This window comes from Dreissena polymorpha, chromosome 12 (assembly GCF_020536995.1).
Source record: "Dreissena polymorpha isolate Duluth1 chromosome 12, UMN_Dpol_1.0, whole genome shotgun sequence".
Classification (NCBI taxonomy): domain Eukaryota; kingdom Metazoa; phylum Mollusca; class Bivalvia; order Myida; family Dreissenidae; genus Dreissena; species Dreissena polymorpha.
Genome location: NC_068366.1, coordinates 26765750 through 26776402, shown reverse-complemented (window position 1 = coordinate 26776402; position 10653 = coordinate 26765750). Strand labels below are relative to the sequence as shown.

Genomic DNA, 10653 nt, shown 5'->3' with positions numbered 1-10653 from the left:
AATGAAAAGGTGTGTTATGTGTAGTTTTACAACGGATAATTGTATACTATAAAAGTTTTGTCAAGACATATACCCTGATTTTTGACATCACTTGCACTAGTTATGCCATACTAGATGTTTGTAAAAGCGGTTACCATATTAAAATATTTCTTGTCCACGGCAACAACGTTTGTTATTGTGTCTTCCTCATAACTAGTGTTTTATATGCGTTTACTTGTGTGCATATATTATGTGTATGTCTTTTTGGCAGTTGATTACTTGCCATAAATGAATGCAATCAAGCTTTTTTTACGATTTTTAAAATTGAAAACTTAAGTTAAGATGTTATATATTTACATGACACTCTCTTTCAGAATCCAAAAACCAATAAACAGTATATTTATTTATTATTTCTCAATAACACTTTATTTGAGATCTATCTACACAAACATATCTTCTGTTACGTTAATAGATCTATCCCGGAAAAGCACGAGTTTAGAAAAACCCACTAATCACCCCGGTACAAACAACGCTGGTCCATTAAATCAACCAATGATAGTTTACTTTAAATTATAACGGTTGATACGGTCTGTGATTTTGAAAGGATTATAAATGGGTCATGTTTATTTGTACCAGCAGATTAGTGGGTTTTTCCAAAAAATTGCTTTTTCCGGGATACATATATTGCAACACATATTGAACTTTAAGGATGTTCGATCGTTTCCACTTTACGGTAATTGATTCACTATATCGTGAAAATTAAAAACCTTTATATATTTTCACGGTTTCAAAATATCAGATTGGAATAAACGAGTGTAAATTCTAGTTTTACTGTTTTGATAATGCGCCTTCAAATTTTCGGCATTTACATATTTTCGAGATTTACTGCATTGAAACCAAGCGTTCGATTGCTTGACGTCACTTCGTGATCGACATCGATGAAACGCTTGCTTACGCCGTAGATGTTATTTTCTGTGCAAATGCAAGCGTCTATTGATAACGAAACGATAATTTGTCAACAATGAGAATCAGATACTTGGCTTAATAATTTTCATTTAAAATGTCTAATTTGGATATAATTCGGAATACAAAACGAAACTTAAAAGGTATTGAAAACAACAACGTTCAAAAGAACAATGTGGATTTCAATAGAAAGACTATTTCCACGGGTCCTACTAAATACCACTAAGGACCACTAAGGACCGCTAAGTACCACTAAGGACCACTAAGGACCGCTAAGGACCACTAAGGGCCACTAAGGACCGCTAAGGACCACTAAAGAACCACTAAGGACCACTAAGGAGGTCCAGATTACCACTAATGACGTTTTTATCAATTCTTGAATGCAAAAAGATGCTATACAATACAACAACTATTTAGCTCATCACTTGGGAGTAAAATAACCCAGATTTTATGAACTAAACTGAAAAAAACTGGAAATTTTTATCACTTTTAAAAATAAAATTCAATGCATCATAATTATAATATATTTATATTTATTAACACATACAAAATAGAAACAATACAATAGCAAAAGGATATAAAAGTATTACTATAATAGTAAACCAAGAGTGATTCTGAATATGTATTAGATCACACAAAAATGAATGATAAACAGGCAGAATCTGAAATATTTATTTAATTAATAATGAACTTATGGTATTATGAAATAATGCATTGTTCTTTTTTATTTAAGTATAATGTTGTTTTAAATTTTACTTATTATGGATTTTTTTGGATGTAAAAAATTAGCTTTGTCTTAATCAATGAATCCGTTGCAAATTGATTTCAATTTGACACATTTGCGTTAAAGTCAAAATGGTTACGTTTCAATACACATTATATTGTATTTCTTCGCAATTTTAAACACTTAATTAGGGTGAAAGACGCAGATACGAAGCTTATCTGGGGCACTGTTTGACAGTGTGTTACTTTGAGACATTATTTTACTGTTTACATATCATATGCAAAATCAAAAGTAAAATACATATTTTGTCACCTGTTAATATAATTATAGATATGATGTAGACGCTATTGATAATAAATATATAACAAAAAATTAACAAGAAATTATAAATGAAATATCTTGTTGTACTTTGTTTACCTTCTTTTTATTTGTAACGCATTTAACTAAATAAAATGCTACTATTGGCAAAGACACGTTATTATAACACACGTTCAGCCCATTTAACCATATAACAAAACAAAAGCTTAATCAAAACGTTAAGCTAATAAACGGCGTCCAATACACAAAGTTAGACAACACTTAGACCCTTTTTATTTCACTGGTTGAAGATTAAAACAATTTTTATCAACTAATTTTATTTTTCAATTATCAATATTTGAAATGACTGACCAAGAGAAGCACAAATATATATCCTAATTACCCCCGTATCACTACATATTACATAAATGTCTTCTTAGTGGTCATTTGGACCTCCTTAGTGGTTCCTTAGCGGTCCTTAGTGGTCCTTAGCGGTCCTTAGTGGTCCTTAGCGGTCCTTAGTGGTCCTTAGTGGTCCTTAGTGGTATTTAGTATGACCGATTTCCACCGACAATCAGGATTTCCGGTATGACCACTGTTATTTTGACGATTTTTCTATCGGTTCGTTGGTAAGCGTGACCACATGTGACAACAGCGATGCTAGTTGGATATAAAATTGGTAGACGTGTCGTTGAACTCGACACATTGACCGAATCGCTTTTAGCATGCAGTGCTTGTCAAGTGCCCATGAATTTACTTAACACTGTAGAAAGCATGGATTTCGGACAGGCATGTGTTTTGGACATACAGTTTAGCAATTGTGGTGCAGTAAATAATGCGGCTACTGGACGGAAACATGGCAGAGTTTATGACATGATCACAAAGCTTGCATTTGGGTAAGACTTCTTTGTCTTTTTGGTACATTGGTGCATTATATCATGATTTATTGTCTAAATTACTGATACTTTTGAATACATTCAGATAGTTATCTCTAAGTAATTCGCGTGTAGTCTACATGCATACATTTTTTATATTGTACTTGCTATATTTTTCCTTCATATTTTGTCTGATTTACTGCCAGTAAACACAATTACAGTAGAATGTGAATGGTTGTCCTTAGTTAAACATGTATATTTTAAAGTGACATAAGTTTATTTTCTTCCTGCAGTCCTAGTTATTAATACCGGTAATAAATATGAAATTTTACAAGTTTACAAAACATAAATATTCTCAATTTGTCAAATACGTATTGGTTTTGAAAATAAAGGACTTGCATTAATTATTATTTGTGTGTATGTAGATCACTAGGTCTTATAAAATGTTGTAACTTTTGTAAATTAGTGACATTATTTCATATTATTTTATTCCGCATAAGCATATTCTAGCATTGTGCATTGTCAACTGTTCTGTCATTTACTGCAATCTGTTTCAGGTAAATCAAAAACTGGGTGTTTCACCTGGGACTTTCACATCGAAACTGGCCCTTCTCCATGACCTTCAGCACAAAAAAAGAAAGGCTATAGCTGTTACTCGTGCAGCAAAACAGTGACGCATAAGACTTAAAACTCGAACGGTATTTTTAATTATGGGCATTTTATATTTAAAACACAGTATTCTTCATTTGTATGCCCCCAATTGGCGACATAGTTTTCGCACTGTCCGTTGGTCGGTCAGTCCCTCACACTTTTCGTGCCTGTTCTCTAATTTAAGTAGTTTTCATCCGATCTTCACCAAACTGGGTTTCTTACAATTGTATGGATTATTTTTTTATATAGATACAAAGTTGGAGTTTGGGGCATCCGTGTCGTGTGGACACATTTCTTGTTGTAGATTGTATCAATAGATCCATCAATTATATATGCAAAGTAGTAGTAACATTTAAAAGCATATGCTAATGTTTGTAAATTGATTATTGTAAAAGCATTAATGTGCTGTGTAATCATTTCTTTAAATAAAAATCGGAGATAACCCATGAAGGTGCAAGCAAATTTTCCAATTTGAAATTCTGTTTTTCTGTTCAGGCATTCAAAGGACAGTGCAAGAAGTACGAGCGGGACCAACATACAGTTCAAACATAGAGGACCAAGACGTTGAAGTTACAACTATACCCCCACCTATACCCAAGCCTGGTCCAGCAGGGCTAGACACTACTGGGAAGGAATTTGTTTTCTTTGATTTGGAAACAAGAGGGTTAGGTAAAGTTTATTTTTAACATATTCCTTATTCACAGTGTTGCACATACAGAAGTTTATCTTGGTCCAATTCAGGTATTTAGGTACTCTAAATCTCCAAAGTTGAACTTCTATTAAAAAATATACATATTTACTTACATGTATAACATAATTCAACCTGCTACTGCTGAGTAACTCAATGTGTAAGAGATATCGTGTGAATTGTTGGTCAACCTAGCATATGATTGAATTGCAACAAGAGTTATGTTCAGACTAATTTCTCATTTTGCTTTCATATAATACATCATTCTTAATCTTTATTGATAAAATGATAGTAAATACCACTAAGATGATGCAATGTTACATTACCCACAACTGGCTTTAGTACATTATTGTGCATCATTTAAGAATTTAAACACTCTTCTCTTCGCTTCTTCAGATTTATGAATACATAAGATCATTAGATGCCAACAACTTACTTTGATATATCCATGAATGGAAGAAAAGAGCGTTTCAATTTTCATAATAACAGTTATTATGCCCCCCTTGGAAGAGAGAGTTAATATTGTTTTGCTGGATGTTTGTCTGTGGGTAGATCATTAAGTTTCCGATCAATAATTTGTCAACTTTTTCACTGATTGGCTTTTTACTCTCCATGTGCATAGGGATAATTGGACAGTATATAACCCCCATTTAAATTATGGTCACTTAGTCAAAGGTCACAATAAGTGTGAAAATTGTTTCCGATCAATAACCCTTCAACTGAAAATTCTCTTAAACCACAATGCATAGAGAATGAATGTGAAGGAACCTCTTCTACGATTGTTCACATTAAGCTTAAAAAAAAGTCCTGTCCTGGTGGGGGGCAATGTTTTTCCCTTTTATATTTATTGTAAACACTTCAAATGTATTTTAAGAAGTTTACATTGTACTTGGGGGAGCGACCCAGGGCTCTGTGATTAACGGGGCTAAAATGGATTTTGTGCAATTTCTATTTAAAATTTTTGTTTTGTTTTTTCAGAGCACACTTCTCACATAATTCAGATAGCTGCAGTGCATTCAACTGGTCAATTTTCAACATATGTGATTCATGAGAAGAAGATTTCCTTGCAAGCGTCAGAAATAACTGGAGTGACAGTTGTTAGCGACTCTATGCTTGTCAAGAGACAAACAGTAACAGCTGTCCCCATCAAATCTGCATTGACAAGTTTTATAACATTCTTACAGAAATGTTCACCAATTATTTCAGTTGGGCATAATATAGAGTCTTTTGATTGTAAAGTGTTGCTCCGTGCTATCCATACTTGTTGAAAAATGTTTGAGTTTCAGCAAAATATTTGTGGCTTTTTAGATACTTAAAAATGTTAAAGGAAATATTACCAAATATGAAATCATATAAGCGGGAACATTTAGTTAAAGACGTCATTGGTGAATTATACATGGCACATGGCGCTATACAGGATATTTTAGCTTTACAAAAGTTAGTGAACTCTGTTCCTGTTGACCAAAAATTGTTAACAAATATTCATTCAGCTTTTACCGAGCAGTGTTAACATACAATGTGTAACTAAATGTTGCTTCCAACATCAAATCTTTACAAACCATAATTGATACAAAAGTTATAAGTCAAGGTGTTGCAAGGAAAGTTGCAGGAAGTGGATTTCAACTTAAACATTTGAGTCCTGTATCAAAAAGAAACGGACTGAGTGGTTTGAGAAGCCCCCTGTCAGAGGTTACAAACGGACAAATCAGAGTAACAAAATCAGAGAAAATAATATGTACAATAGCGAGTTATTTGTTGCCTGACATCTAACCAATTGTAATTTGCATCTTGTATATAGATAAGCTATGAAATCTAATAGCTGTTACATAATTGTTTTTCCTTCTCGATGACGAACATAGTTGTGATTCTTATGTCAGTTGTATTTCTCATGTTTCACCTAAGTTGTAAGATATTTTTGGCAGTGCATTAAACCACAGATGGTGTGTGAAACATAATTTCCCAGCTTATTGTATTCTTTGTTGTTTTAAGCTTCACTGGCCAAAGGCCAGCGGGGCTTATGTTATGATTCTGTGTCCGTCGTGCGTGCGTGCCTGAACGTTTTCTTTAAACATCTTCTTCTCCTAAACTACTGGTCCAATTGTGATGAAATTTCTTAGGAATGTTCCTCTTTCAACGTTGTTCAAATTATGCCCCTGGGGTCAAATTTGACCCTGCCCCGGGGTCACAAAATTGAACATATGCTTATATAGGGTCTATTTTGTGAAAACTTCACATATTTTTTCGTCCATAACCATTGGGCCTTGGGCTTCCAAATTTGGTATGTAGTGGCATCTTATAGTCCTCTACCAAGTTTGTTCAAATTATGCCCCTAGGGTCAAGTTTGACCCTGCCCTGAGGGTCACAAAATTGAACGTATGCTTATATTAGGCATTTTTTGTGAAAACTTTAAAAATCTTCTTGTTCATATTAGTATGGCATAGGGCTACCAAATTTGGTATGTAGTGACATGTAATAGTTCTTTACCAAGTTTGTTCAAATAATGCCCCTTGGGTTAAATTTGAAACTGCCCCGGGGGTTACAAAACTGAACATATGCTTATAAAGTGCTTAATTTGTGAAAACTTTAAAAAAAAATTGTCCATATCTAATGGGCCTAGGGCTACCAAATTTGGAATGTAGTGACATCTTATAAACCTCTACCAAATTTGTTCAAATAATGCCTCTGGGGTCAACTTTGACCCTGCTGCGGGGGGTCACAAAATTTAATAAACGCTTATAAAGCACCTATTTTGTGAAATCTTTAAAAATCTTGTCGAAAACCATTCTGACTATGGCTACCAAATTTGGTATGCAGGAACATCTTAAAGTCATCTACCAAGTTTGTTACTTTGGGTCAAATTTGACCCTGACCCGCGGGTCACAAAATTGAACATTATATACGCTTGTATCTTGCTTATTTTTTGAAAACGTTAAAAATATTCTTGTCCTTAACTCTACATCTAAGACTTAGGGCCACCACATTTTGTATGGAGTGAGATATAGTAGTCCTCTACAAAGTTTGCTCAAATTATGCCCCTGGGGTTAAATTTGACCCAGCCCAGGTGGTCACAAAATTGTACATGTGCTTAAATAGGGCCTATATTTAAGTATCTGCACATGCGGAGAATATTTGTTTCAGTCTTTTTTCAGCAGTGGAGCGATACAGGGCCATCATGGCCTCTTGTCTTTAAATACACATCACACAGTTCTAAAAATAATTTTAAAATACCTAGTACATATGTTCAATTTACAACCAACAACATGGGTAACAGGTGGGTGGGTTAATTTAAGATGTTTATTTGAACATCAACATTGTTTTTTCAGTTGTTACATCTGAAATATGTTCATAACAATATACATTATAAATATTTCTACGTGTATCACATTTCAGTTGATAATTTAATTGTTATGGAGCAGTTATTATATAGATATGTTTTAATTACTATTACAATGTTAGTCATTGTATTTTTGAAATTAAGTCCATATTAAAATTTCTATAGCAAAAAAAAATCCACGGTGACCTATCAATTTCTTTACTTCATTTTAATGCTTAGCTAGTTTCCTTTAATTATTGAGAACTTCAAATGAATATGAATATTACATCAACAGAAATATGTATCTGTATTGCATGTTATCTATTTTGAACTGTGCAATAAAAATTCAAAACAAACAAAAAACTAGTCATACTTATTTCTCATTATTTTTTACGATTTCCATAATTTTTGGTTTTAAAACTGTTCACTATGATAATACACATGTTACAGTTGCTAATCTAATGCAATCTCAATACTATTATGCCATTTTAAATGTATTACACAAAAACATTTTACCGTACCCCCAAATTTATGCCCCACAAAAATGACCTTTTTTCAAACGCACATGGCATTTAAAAACCTTCGTTATCTCAAAATTATTCACGGTGACCTCTCTTTTTTATTTTATATTAATTTCAGATACAGATTCATTAATCACCATACAAAAAATTATAGCATTCCGGATATTTTGAAAATTTTCACAAAACGATCGAACATCCTTAAAGGGACCTTTTCACGTTTTGGTAAATTGACAAAAGTTAAAAAAAAAATCAGATTCCCATATTTGTGTTCTAGTTCTAATATTTGTGAGGAAACTTAACTATGCTTTAAAATATCCATAATATTCATCTGTTGACGATTTAAATACCTAAAAATTATAAAGCGTTGCAACGCGAACAAATTGATTAATTTGGAGAGTTATGTTGTTGTCATTATATTTTGTGACACTACGTGGATTGCTTATATAAAGTATAAAATTCATCACTCATTGTATAAGCACGGATGGCCGGGTGGTCTTAGCGTTACACTTTTACTCCAGGGTCAGTGGTTCGAGCCCAGTTGAAGGTTACTTGTTTTCTGTCTTTAATTGTATTCTTGTTTTTTACTGGAGCTTTTGAGATCCAATGTTTACATTTATCAATATAAAGCATTTAATGAGAAACTTCAATTCATGCCAAAATCTGCGAACAGTTCCCTTTTATAATCAACATAGCTATTTGTGCTTTATTTCATAATATAAATTAAATATACATATTGGTACACGATACATTGTACACCATTCAAATCAAGATGTTTAATAACCTTAGGTTAGGTTGTCAAATTAATTTGGCTTGATCTTCCCTGTATTCCTTATTCTGTCTAATTACCGTATTTTAGAAACCTTTATTTATTTCATCAAACGAACAAAATACAAAAATTTCTTTTATGTTAATAATTTGCCCTTTATCATGACAATTGCATTTTTTTCGAAATCATTACCGTTGAAAAGCGACTTTCTAGTGAAACATACAGACATAATTACGACTACCATACTTTTAACATTATTTTGCTAACAGGTAAACGAAACAAAATTTGATGAATAATGATGGATGAATATGCAGCAGGACAAAAATAAAAATTTCCTTAATCTAAAATGGGGCGTGTAAGCTTTTATAAATTTACTCAATATAGCTTACATGCATATTATGCTATGTGTGTGTTTTGTGTTGAGTCACAGATTGTGAAAATGATGAGTTTTTACAAAGTATCGTGTCACATCCACCGAAAAGAATAAAGTGAACAATATTATATTTTATATAATTGTTGATGAGTTTTTAAAGTTAAAAAAAAATAATCATATTGTAGAAAGTTCAACCTATATTGAAATTTGATTTCAAAAGTGTTTCAATACACTTTTCAGTTTTTTATATGCCTTTTCGGTTGTTTTGTGAAATTACTACGTTGGCAAAACTTACAAATAATTCCATTTCACATCGTTGAAAACAGTAGTTGTGTAATATGAAAAAATACGTTATTAATGAAAATGCAATTGATAACCAATTTAGTTTACTTTCGTTAACTTATAGAGATTATATTTTACTAAACAATACAATAACAGTGGTCGGTAAGATGTTCAATGGAACTAGCATTTAACTGCTAAGCACGATGTTTCCGAAGACTATTAATTTACTTTAGTTTAGTTTACGAGAATCTCAATTAAATGCTAGCTCGATGCAGCATTTACTCGCCTATAAATCTTGAACTCAGCAATTACGTAAAAAAACAACATTAAATAGACAAAACGCAGCCATTATCACCTTTTTTTGGACTTGGTACTTTTATTGAAACGTTTTACACTTCAAACAAATAAACAACAGTTACAATTGTTCATGTATTTACGATATTCTTCAGAATGCCGAATGGACGGTTTTAACTTAATTTCGACTTACTTTCCTTACAATATTATATTTTTTCAGCGTAGATTTTTGTTTTGAACGCAATATATTTTTTCCTAACATTCGGACACTATCGATGAGTGTGATTGTGTGAAATTGTTAACACTTATTCTACAATAATTTTATGTTTCAACAGTAATACAACTCATTAACATGTATATCTACGGAAGTTTTATTTAAATAAATGAATTAAACGTAGCACTCGCCCGGTTAATCATCGACTTGATTGTATTTTTGTTAATACTTTTACAAGTTTTTCTTATATCGTTTAATATTTTTCTTTCGACACGTTACTCACAAAGAAAGGTTGCGAATTCGTCCGTTTATAAGAGCAGTTCTTTTTCAAAATGCCCTTTCAAACTGCCGCTTCACTGTAACAAAAGCAAGCATCCTCTGGAAATCTCCATTGCAAATCAAGCCTTCACGGAGTACACATTTTACGGTTTGTTTTTTGTCACGTCGCCCAGGAAGCCAGACGGGACCTGCCTTTTTATAAATCAAAGCAATCGTCAGACCTAGAATGTGAAACTTATGGAGAAAGAAAAGACTAGGAAGGAGGCAGCGTACCCATTTTGTGAGGTCGTGGATCCTAAGAAGACCCCCCCCCCCCCTTGGTTTGTACGATCCACGCATGCTGGAGCTTATGAGAGAAGACCCCACCTTGGTGTGTATGATCCACCCATGCTGCAACTCAGGAGAGAAATTCCGACGCATTCCACCACTTCCTT

At 32.9% G+C, this 10653-nt stretch overlaps 1 long non-coding RNA gene across 2 annotated transcripts; it reads left to right on the top strand.

The window, feature by feature from the left end:
• Positions 1-965: 965 nt before the first annotated feature.
• On the top strand, positions 966-5718 carry LOC127853768 (uncharacterized). 2 transcript variants are annotated; one of them, XR_008036743.1, is made up of 5 exons: positions 966-1085; positions 2598-2859; positions 3396-3536; positions 3985-4158; positions 5156-5718. It is a non-coding gene; the product is annotated as an uncharacterized LOC127853768 (long non-coding RNA). The 2 variants fall into 2 exon arrangements; XR_008036742.1 differs by lacking the exon at positions 966-1085 and having other exon boundaries at positions 2530-2859.
• The last annotated feature ends 4935 nt before the right edge of the window (positions 5719-10653 follow it).